Source organism: Cetorhinus maximus, chromosome 35 (assembly GCF_964194155.1).
Source record: "Cetorhinus maximus chromosome 35, sCetMax3.hap1.1, whole genome shotgun sequence".
In the NCBI taxonomy this organism is placed as follows: Eukaryota; Metazoa; Chordata; class Chondrichthyes; order Lamniformes; family Cetorhinidae; genus Cetorhinus; species Cetorhinus maximus.
The window spans coordinates 5226216-5238331 of record NC_135913.1 but is presented as its reverse complement, the minus strand read 5'-3'; the positions used below and the strand labels follow the sequence as shown (position 1 = coordinate 5238331).

General features: G+C 44.0%; 1 long non-coding RNA gene across 1 annotated transcript in view; it reads right to left on the bottom strand.

Moving 5' to 3' along the window:
• LOC144672022 (uncharacterized) overlaps nt 1-12116 on the bottom strand; it is a 37854-nt gene that overhangs the window by 1119 nt on the left and 24619 nt on the right. The window contains exon 3 of the long non-coding RNA XR_013574057.1: nt 2940-3105. This is a non-coding gene — a long non-coding RNA (uncharacterized LOC144672022). The remainder of the gene's footprint in view (nt 1-2939; nt 3106-12116) is intronic.

Here is a 12116-nt window from a genome sequence, read left to right as displayed (position 1 = left end):
ACACTGACTCTCTGACTAAGGTTGTTGGTTACGTGCTCTGGTGCTCCTTCAGTATCTCAGTGATTTTTTCATAATAAATTATACTGCTTTTCTAAAGCATCATGGGATGCTTTGCCAATGAAAGATGCTATACAAATGCAATCTGTTGCATTTTCTCGACTTGTGTGTCTCACTGCATGTATCCCCGTGCCTTTGTGCCCAATCAAACTATCAGCCAGTGTCCTATCATTTCTTCACTGTAGAAGTATAAAAATGATTCAGTCTTGGATCAGTCATTTCTCCAAATTACAAATTAAATTATCCTCCAGCATTAATTTATAAAGAAGTTTAAGACAATGTAAAATTTAGTTATCCGCTGTTTAACTCACATTGCACCCACCCTGCACTGCCCGAGCCCCGCCCCACTGACCCTGCCCCTCTCCCCCAACTGACCCAGCCCTCACCCGCCTCCCACTAACCCAGCCCCGCATCCCACTGACCCAGCTTTATTCTATCTATGCTTAGAACATTCCATTTGCCTTCCTAATCAAGGGCTGAACTTACATGCTAACCTTTAGTGACGCATCTACCAGCGCACTCAAATCCCTCTGTACAATAGAGCCCTGCATTCTCTCTTAATTTAAATAATATTCTGCTTTTCTATTCTTCCTGTCAAAATGGACAAGTTCATTGTTTTTCTATATTGTACGCCATCTGCCAAATTTTTGCCTATTCACTTAACCTATCTAAATCCCTTCGTAAACTCTTATGTTATCTTAAGAACTTATTTTCCTACCTATTTTTCTGTCATCAGCAAACTTAAGCTACCATGAATTTTGTTCTTTCATCCAAGTTATTGATTTAAATTGCATATAATGAAGGCCCCAGCACTGATCCCTGTGGCCCTCCACTAGTTGCAACTTGCCAGCCTAAAATTGAACCACTTATTCTGACTCTCTGCTTCTTGTTAGCTAACCAATCCTCTACCATGTTAATATGTTACCCCCTACATCATGAGATCCTGTTTTGTGCTGTAACTTTTAACGTGGCACCTTACCAAATGTCTTTTGGAAATCCAAGTGCACCACATCTACAGACTCCACCTTATCAACCTTGCTTGTAACTTTGAACCATAGAAAGGTTACAGCACAGGGGAAGGCAATTGAGAACGTCATGGCTGCGCTGGCTGAGAAAGAAAAAAATTTAAAAAACTAGCTGCCAATTCTAATACCACCTTCTAGCACCCGATCCAAAGCCTTGCAGGTTACAGCACTTTAGGTGCAGATCAATTTACCTTTTAAATGGGTTGAAGGTTTCTGCCTCCACCAAACTAGGCAGTGAATTCCAGACACACACCACCCTCTGGGTGAGGAAGTTTTTCCTCATGTCCCCTCTGATCCTTCTACCAATAACATTAAATCTGTACCCCCTGGTATTTGACCACTCAGCTAGGCGGAAAACAGGTCTTTCCTGTATACCATATCTAGGCCCCACATAATATGGTACACCTCAATTAAGTCACTCCACCCCAGCCTCCTCAGTTCCACGTAATTCAATCCCAGCCTATCCAGTCTTTCCTCATAATTGCAATTTTCAAGCTCTTGCAACATACTTGTAAATCTCAGAGCAATTATGTCCTTCCTGTAATATGGTGATCAAAATTGTATACAAAATTCCAGCTGTGGCCTAACCAGCATTTTATACAGTTCTAGCATTACATTCCTGCTTTTGTATTCTATACCTCGTCCAATAAAGGAACACATTCCACATGCTTTCTTCACCAACTTGCCCACATGTCCTGCCACCTTCAAGGGCCTATGGACATGTGACCCAAGGTCTCTCACTTCCTCTACCCCTCTCATTATCCTCCCATATATTGTGTATTCCATGCCTTGTTTGTTCTCCCCAAATTTATTACCTCACAACATTCTGGACTGAATTCCATCTATCACCTCTGCCCACTCAACCAAACCATTGACATCAACCTGGAGACAACAACTATCGTCTTCGCTATCAACTACCCGGCCCATTTAACTTCATGAATGAATTCTAATAAATTTGTCAAACACAATTTCCCTTGCACAAAACCATGTTGACTCGTGTTGTATTATGATTTTTAAAAATCATTTTATTACCTCATTAATAATGGATTTGTGCATCTTCCCTATGGCAGATATTATGCTAATTGACCTATAGTTTCCTGCTTTCTGTCTCCCTCCTTTTTGAATCGAGATGTTACATTTCTGATTTTCCAATTCCCTGGGGCATTTCAGAATCTGGGGATATTGAAATATCATAACCAATGCAGCATCTATCACTGCAGCCATTTATTTTAATACCCTAGGATGCAGGCCATCAGTTCCAGAGGACATGCCAGTATTTAGTTCTAATAGTTTTCCAAGTACCTTTTTCCTCGCGATTGTGATTGGTTTAAGTTCCTCCCTCCCTTTTACCTCTATTTTCAAGCATTCAAGTTTTAGTTGGTTTGGGTTTTTATAATTTTCAAATACACTGGGAAGTTAATGTTGGCTTTCTATTTGACGTTGATTTTAAGGCACATTTCCTGAAGGTAGAAAAATTCGTTTCTCAGCTCAATCTCCCACTCGTTTTGCCACCAGATCAAAGCCAATTTAACATTGAAATCTGAAGAAGTTGGTGTGAGTTAAGTCTCATCTAACAAACAAACGCATATCCCTCTGCAGGGTTGTGCCTCAGACTGGAGTCACCTCTTAGATCAAATTCTGTTACTCCAAAATATACTGAAGATTCACTTGTGGCTTTGTGTTTCAATACAGAAACTGATCTTGCTTCATATTGAAGCACATAGCCTCATGCTGGATAATTGTATTCGGCAGTCAGACACTCTCAGTTTCACCCTCGCCGTTTCCTGCCTTACCGTGTCACCTTTGTGCACTGTCTACAGGATCAGCGTCAGCAGAGTAAATGGAACTTTCTCTTACCTTCCTCTCCAGTCAATCTATGGAAGCTCTTTGAATTGGAAGGGTTCTCCCTGGTTGGTGCTCCCACAATCATGTGCTGGTTCACCTGCTGTTGATCCTCAGTCGACAATCCCTGTTTATTTTCATCTGTGGACCTTTCTCCTCACTCTATCATTCACTGCGAGATCTAATTATGGCAGGGTAGAAAATGAGACAACTACTAATGTGATGTAAATGTAATGTAGATGTTTTGCTTCATCTGTCAAAATACAAACTTACAAACATGGAGCCGGAGTAGGCCTCTCGGCCCGTCGAGCCTGCTCCATTCAATAACATCATGGCTGATCTCAACGCCACATTCCTGCCTAACCCCAATAACGATTCACCGCCCTGTTAATCATGGATCTATCTTGCTCTGCCTCAAAATATTCAAAATAAAGTACCTAAGCTGTGTGTTTCTGTTCCATTTTGGTCATTTACTCAGGTCCCAGTGTGCTAGCCAGTAATTCCTGAGAAGCCTAGTGCACAGCGCAGAAAACAATCAAATCCACCGACCACTTCAAACTGGTACTGTCTGGTCTCACTGACACAACACTCCACGGGTTGCACACAACCTGGTCTTACTTGCTCCATCCGCCCCGGATTACACACCTGTCCGATCTCACAGGCTCCATCCTCCCCGGGTTACACACTGTCTGATCTCACAGGTTCCATGCTCTTCAGGCTACACACTGACACTCTTGCTCCAGCCTCTTCGCGTTCCACGTTGTCTGATATCATTGGCTCCATTCTCCCCTGGTTACAGACTGTCCGATTTCACTGGCTCCATTCTCCCAGGGTTACACACTGTCTGATCTGACTGGCTCCACCCTCCCCGAGTTACACACTGTCCGATCTCACTGGCTCCATCCTACCCGGGTTACACACTGATTCACTGTCTTCAGAGTCCCCAGGTTACACATTGTCTGATATCATTGGCTCCATCCTCCCCATGTTGTACACTGTCTGAACTCAATGGCTCCATCCTCCCCATGTTGCACACTGTCTGAACTCAATGGCTCCATCCTCCCCAGGTTGCACACTATCCGACCTCACTGACTCTATCCTCCCCGGGTGACACACTGTCCAATCTCAATGGCTCCATTCTCCCCGGGTTACGCAATGTCCAATGTCACTGCAACCATCCTGCACCCGGATCGCACACTGTCCAATCTAACTGGCTTCAGCCTCCCCGTGTTACACACTGTCCGATCTCACTGGCTCCATCCTCTCCGGGCACTGTGCGATCTCCCTGGCTCCATCCTCCCCAGGTAACACACTGTCCAATCTCAATGGCTCCATTCTCCCCGGGTTACGCAATGTCCAATGTCACTGCAACCATCCTGCATCCGGATCGCACACTGTCCAATCTAACTGACTTCAGCCTACCCGTGTTACACACTGTCCGATCTCACTGGCTCCATCCTCTCCGGGCACTGTGCGATCTCCCTGACTCCATCATCCCCGGGTTGCACATGGTCCGATTTCACTGGCTCCATCCTCCACGGGTTAAATACTGTCTGATCACACTTGCTTCATCCTCCCAGGGTTACACATTGTGTGATCTCACTGGCTCTATCCTCTCCGGATTACACACTATCCGATCTCACTGGCCCCACCCTCCCCGGGTTACACACTGTCTGATCTAACCTTCTCCATCCTCTCCGGGTCACACACTGTCCGATCTCATTGGCTCCAACCCCATATCTTCTGGATCACGCAAGGCAAACTTGAGCACACATCTCTCAAAAATTTAACCTTTCAAGTGTAAAACACTTTCAGCACTTGCTCAACTGTATCATGTTTCATCATGGTACTCAACTCCAACAGATCATAACGAGCGTCAGGCCTAGTTTGAGTGCACAACCAATTCAACTGCCCAATCAAGCCTCTCAAGTGTTCCATTTCCGTTTCTTCCTTGGTAGTGGGATTCTCTTTTTGTGAGGATGTACCCAGAGCTATTGGGATATGATTAACTTTTTCTAGATAAGAATGTTGATTTAATTTCACCCTTAACTTTCTCTGTTTAATGTCTAAAACTATGCATTTAAAGGCCCCTGAAGCCTGACTTCCGGCCTGGAACTCCTTCTTTATCTTCTCAATTACCCATTGTTCAAATTCTACAGAGCCTCCCCACAGGAAATCATCAACATGCATTAAAAAGAGTCCAGCGAGTTTCTCCTTATGGTACCCGTAGAACATCGTGGGATCTGCCTTAAATGAAATGCAACCTGTTTTCAACAGAACAGGCCTCACAGAAAAATACCATACTCTTGATGCATCATTCAACCAGTAAACACACTTATTCAATTTCCATAGCTTTTGTTCTACATTTCCGGCTTTTTTGGGTGATTTCAAAACAAAAACTTCCCATTGAAACGTCTACCCCCTGTAAAGGGACAGCCTTTATATCCATCGATTTGCGTTCCCAAAAATAGGATCCCAAAAGGCTAAAAATATGTTCAAACTCACATTAGGCGAGTCCACTCTGACATCCTGATCTCCACGTTTTTCTTCAAAGCCTCAAGTTACTAGTCTTGCTTTGTCATTATATTTGCCATCTGCGATTAACTTTTCTGTCCAGATCCATCTGCGAGATAAAGCTGGCTGTCCTCTGTCAGGTATTTCAAAATATACACCAAATTCCTTCCAACTTTCTAGCTCTTTCCATTTGGCTTCCTTCTTCAGCTTACTTTCCAATTTATTAGTAGCTTAGAGAATCCCTCAGTCAGAAGGACTTCAATTTCTATTGAGATTGCTGGCTTGCTCTCTAGTCCTCCTCGTTAAGCTATGGCCTCTACTCACATTCCTCTCCCTTTCTGCACTGCTACAACTGATTGATCTCCCACGCGAACAGAACGCAATTCGCAAGTCCAAGATTTTTTTCTAAGGTCACAATAACTTTCTGGTTCACTGTCAGATCTCATACTGAGCTTTCTGGGTTTCTACATCTTTACCACTGTATGCCAATCGATTGGTCTTGTCTCCTGCCTTTTATCCTGCACATTTAGCCAATGTTTGTACTTACCAGTGGCCTTTCCTGCTCTCCCTATACTAGTAGCTTCCCGCCACACACTGGCCCCTTTTGCATGTATATTACCTTTGTTCCAACTTTGGGTAGTTGATCTTTTGGATAAATAGCTTTGTCCTGTACCTCATTGTTACTTTGTTCATAGTCAGTCAACCCAGTATCTGCCGTTGTTTGCTCCTCATAACTACCCTCTGTACCTGTATTTGAAGTGCTTTGTGCCTCCTCGCATTCTATGTCCTGTTCAGAACCTGTAGAGGTATAGTCAGTACCAATTAACCGTGAAGAATGTACCCTAACAGGTTGATTGCCGTGTTGGACAATTAGCACTTTCCCATCACCCCCTATTATCTTGCCAGGTCCTTTGCACTTTTTCTGGCCTTCCCTTTTATAATTTACCAAGTCTCCTTGTCTAAACTGTATTGCTGATGGTCTTATGCAGTGCCGTAGGGCTCGCTGAATTTTCTCTGAAACCTCAGCTTTAATGAAAGCTTTTCTGACCGCATGCAAAGCATTCAGATGAGCAGAAAAGGTGGAGCTAATGCTAGTCCCTTCTAGAGCAAGGGGAGCACCAAATAACACCGACGGCAACTTTGGATTTCTTCCGTACACCAACTGGTAAGGAGTATACCCTCCAACCATTTTCAGAGAGTTCTTCGAGTGCACCACCCATGCTAGTGCCATTTGCACTTTACCATCTGGTTCATCAGCCAATATTTTATGTAACATGTCATCTATTAGCACATGGTTTTTTCGAAAAGACCATTACTCAACGGGCGCTCAGCTGCATTGTGCGTAACTATGATGTTTAAGTTTTCACACATATCTCGAAATTCATCCTGGGCGATTTCCCGGCCATTATCTGTGAGGAGCTTAGTTGGCGTTCCTAATCCTGTTCTTAACCATTACTCCATGACCTTGTCGACAATGTTTTTTTTGTCTTTACTATGTATCACAGTGGATAGGCTAAATCTGGTTGCCATATCTATGAAGTGTAGTAAAAAAAGTACCCCTATCCTTGTCCCAAACTTTCAAGTCCACTGCCACTGCATCGTTAAACACCCTGGCTGGTGGAAAGCTCACAAAAGGTGGCGTCTTGCGATACTTAAGGCAAATTTCACACTGAGCAGTGATTTGTTCAATAAGGTCATCGTATCTTTTATTGACCACTCTCGCATCTCAAACTAGAGTCTTCAGCTTCTGTGGTTCTGGATGTTAAATTTCCAAATGATCTTCTTTTTGTCCACCAAATTCTTATTCTCAACAGTTAACAAGTTCATGAACTTCTTAATGAGAAATCTCTGGCTTCCTTAGTGGCCAGCAGTAATGGCCTGACCGAGTAAAATGTTGATTCAAGTTTTTTTCCAAACACGATTGCTCTTTATTCTTCATATCTAGCATCATCTGAGCCTTCTTCATCGCGGATCGACGCAACAATAGTGGTATCTCACTCGAAACTGGTAAACAGATTGATCCCTGCTATCTTACATGGGATGATCACTCGTTTGGAGGATGTTAATGTATTGTCATCTCCAAACGTGAAGCAAGTCTAACATTCATACTCATTGGCCTTCCGCCGGTCTGCCCCATCGAGAGACCCCAGATAGCAGTCAAGCCAGTCCTTGCCACACAAAGTAGAATTGCAACCACTGTCCAGAACTGCGAAGTTGAAGGAATCAACCAGCAAGATACTCATTACCGGATTCAAACTCTCAGTGATTAATACAATACCATCATGGCAGTCACCATCATCGTTTTCAGTTTCAGATGAATCCGTCCTGTGGATCACTAAAATACATGATTCCTTAGCTGTGGGCAGCTCATCGCTTAGTGATACTGGGAATCACACCAAAAACACTGATTAACCATTCCCAAGCATTTTTTTTTGGTTTAAATGCCTATGGTCACTGTCCCAGGCAAATTGGCGAGGGTTGCAACAATTTTCAGGCCTCTTGTCATTAACGCCATCTTTGTATTGAAATTTTCGTCTAATATTTGGTCGACCTCGAAATTCAGCCACCATTGAATCCTCTATCCTTTTTTTCACAGCACAGTTGTTCGCAGTTAAGAAAGTGGCATGGAACGCCAGTTTACCCAGAAATTTTTTCAGGGCAGCAGCCGGTTGATCTAGGAGAGGTTTTTTGCCAAGGAATTGAGCCCCTGTATGTACTAAAACACTATCAGCGTGGGAAATGCGAGCACAGTACTGTAATTTAAATGCCAATACCGATTCCGGAATTTTAAGTTCAAATCTCTGTAGTCTCCTGTACCGTTTATCAAAATCCGTGATATGCTCTTCCATGGACTGATTATCTGATTTTCTAAACCTATCAAAGATCGTCCAAGCTTCATACGCTTCCAATAACACATCCTTTTTGTAAAACGTATCCAAAAATTGCAACAGAAGTTTCAATCCCTCTTCATGGTCCAAAACATCCGCTTTCCGCTCTTACAATACCTTACTCCTTATCTTACTTTTGGCTGGTAATGATAACGCCAAAGCCATACCTTGCTTATTCCGTGGTATGGAAGTAACCCAGGTCCACATTTCAACTTCAGCCTTCCATTGCTAATAAGGTTCAGAATCAGAAAAACTGGTGGATAGTCAAAGCTTGCGATTTTGCACCGTCCTTATGTCATTTCACAAATTAAATTGTCAGCAACAGTACACTTCTTTTTCCTCAGAGGATTGAGATAAAAATCTTCATATACAGCAATCAATCAGCAAAGCTTTAAGTTTATCATCTCCTACCACGTTACTCACAATAAGAGGTAGTAATGGAAGAATGAATCCAGGCTGGTCTTTTGGTTCAAGGTGGTTTATTTTCAAGGCAACTCCTCAGGACGACTGACTTCCAAGTAGCTTCCACATAAAATGTTCGAGATGTATGTTTTTATTCTATTCAGATGGGATAACCAATGACCGTCATCTGTTTAACTAGCAATTGTCTTTAACAAGGTAATTGCCGCATTGACTTCCCCCCGTTATGCACAATCCGATGTCATTGGTTCCATCCTCCCCGGATTACACACTGTCTGATCTCACTGGGTCCATCCTCCCCGGATTATACATTGTTTGATCTCACTGACTCCCTCCTCCCCGGGTTACACACTGTCTGAACTAACTGGCTCCATCCTCCCCTAATTACACACTGTGCCATCTCACTGATTCCATCCTCCCCGGGTTACACACTGTGTGATCTCACTGGCTCCATCCTCCCTGGATTACACACTGTCTGATCTCACTGGCTCCATTCTCCCCGAATTGCACACTGTCCGATCTCACTGGATGAATTATCCTCCAGTTGCACACGGTCCGATCTAACTGGTTCCATCAACCCTGGTTTACACACTGTCTGATTTCACTGGCTCCTTCCTTCGCAGGTTACACACTGTCTGATCTAACTGGCTGTATCCTTCCTGTGTTGCACATTATCTGATCTCACTGGCTCCATATTCCCTGGGTTACATACATTGCCTGACCTCACTGGCTGCACCCTCCTATGAGGAAGTGCGTGCTAAGCACCATACTTTCCATTCTCTGATTTCAACGTGAAGATAATCACATTCTGACTTAGAACAATGGTGCTCCTACCGTCACTGGCCCATTGTTGCCTCATCCAAGATATTCTTTGCTGGCATGAATGTCAACCATCAGGCGATCATATCTGGACTTATTCTTTGCATCAATAAGGTTAGCATTATTTCACTTTGTCTTTTCCTCTCATCAAGCCTTATCTTCCAGTGTTTATCTAGTTTCCCTTAGAAGTTGCTGGGTATTTTCTCAAGCAGCTCTCCCACCCATCCCATCCCGGTGTCATGAGCTGCTGAACCCAAAAAATTTTCCCTCTTTCCGACACCTGAATTAATGCGTCATGTATCCTGCGCGAGCAGTAATTCTATAATCGCACAATCCTTTATAACACTGACAGAGCTTTGTTTCCATCATATTTTAATCGGGGTTTTTATCATTTTAATGAACGTAATTGATAGGATTTTACAAAGAATGCATTAACAATCACAGTAGATCGGGAAAAAGGGGGAGAATGTTAAATTAGACCCCATACTGATTTATCCTCAGAAATATAACACGTTAAGCTAGTCTTGTGTCATGGCTCAGTCCCTTCAGCTCAGCCGTTCACCTAATAAATTACAGCTCGACTCCTCCGGGAGCCACTAGGGTACCTGGAACAGGAATGCAAAGCTGCACACATTGAGTTCCAACTAAATTAATTGCAGTCGGCCTGTGAGAACTTTTTCAAACTTGAATCTAACATTTACTGATTCTGTTTCAACAATCAATCTCAGCTTGACCGTCTACCACTAATTCCCGACTCACTGTATTCCAACCTGTAACTTTTAAATCCAAAGTGTATTATCTCACATTGTGCTCCACGAAACTACTTCGACAATCTCATCACTGTCTGCCTAAACTGTCTACGATTAGTGGAAATCTGCATTCCTGTCCTTGGTTAATCTGTTACCTCTTATTCAAAATGAGAGGAATGGTGGAGAACAGAAACAGGCTGAGCTGGGTGGTGTCCCAGGACAGACCATTTCTCGCTCACAATCCGAGAGTACAGTTAGACAATGGCTATGATGGATATGCTCCCCAAAATGGGGTTTGGGGAGGGAATTTTCAACAGGATCCAACTGCTCTATAGAAACATCAATAGTACAGTTTCAATCAATGAATGGGAATAGGAAAGCTTTTCAATTAAATCTGGAGTCAGGCCGAGCTACCCCCTCTCCCCCGTCCTGCTTGAATGTTGCAAAGAACCTTTTGCTGAATCCATCAGAAAGGATGTAGGCATAAGAGGGGTGACAATCCCAGGTAGTGGAGAAACTCATGTCAAAGCCTCCGTGTACATGGATGATGTTGCCGCCTTCTGCTTGGAACCGCTGTTGGTGTGCATGCTGATGAACGTCTGAGACCAGTTCGAACTGGCTTAGGAGCCAAGGTAAATCATAGAAATGATGTGACCATGCTCATTGGGAATTGGGCCAGCCGATCCTTTGACCCCCTTCACAGTCAGGTCAGATTGCTTGAAGATGCTGAGGATATGGTTCGGAGGGATGGGGCATGCACTAGAAACTAGGGGGAGTGAGTCGCTATGGTCAAAAAAAAACTGGTCATGTGGGAGCAACGCTCCCTCTCCACTGAGTGTAAGAACCTGATCATCAGGGGTGAAGCACTCTCGGTGTTGCTGTACATGGCACTAGTCTGGCCCATTCCTCACTACTGCGCTATGGCGATCACCTGAGCCATCTTCCAATTCACCTGAAGATCGAAAATGGACTGTGTTCACACTGACATGATGTACAGACCTCGAGATAAGCCGCGAATAAACCTTCCCAACGCCGTCCACACCCTGATGGCCACCTTTCTGTGCGGCTTTATCAAGCTGCGCATAGACCCTCAGAATGCCAGTGTCAAATGTCACTGCGTGCTGAGAGTCTACCTGTCCCTGGCGTTAAGAAAGATGGTTCTGGCCACGCTGCTGCGCAACACTCCAAGTAGTTGGGCCATGTTGTACCACCTAACCTTCTTAGAAAAAAAGTAGTGCTAAGAAACACCTTTGACCATAAGTTCATGAGGCAGTGATCTGCACGCAATGTCTTTGAGGCCGTGGGGAAAAAGCAGATGTTGGATCCTGTCAATGGTTTGCTCAGCAGACTATCAAAGTCATTTGGCAGAATGCCTCATCGCCAGGACTTTCGAACAAGCAGGCTGCTGTTGAGAAAGGCCATATCCTCAGATTTTTTCTATACGCTTGGGAATCTGAACCGCTCTGCACATTGTCTTTGGGGTGGCTGTTTTGGAGAAGAGACCGTTGTTCACCTCCTTCTGGAATGTTTATTTGGAAAAAAAAGGTTTGTAGAGAGATGTAGTCGCTTCTCTCGAGGTTCACCTCGAGCAGCTCTGTGCCACAGGACTCTGCGCTTTTCGGGCTGTTCCCAGTGACGCACACCAAGACCATCATCAACTGCAGCTGGAGGATCATCAGCTCAGTGAAAGATGCTCTTCTGTCTGCCTGAAACTTGCTGGTTTTCCAGTGCAAAGAATTGTCCTGAACCGAGTGTTGCAGACTACCGCATTCCAAGGCTCAGGTTATACTGACGCTTGGCGC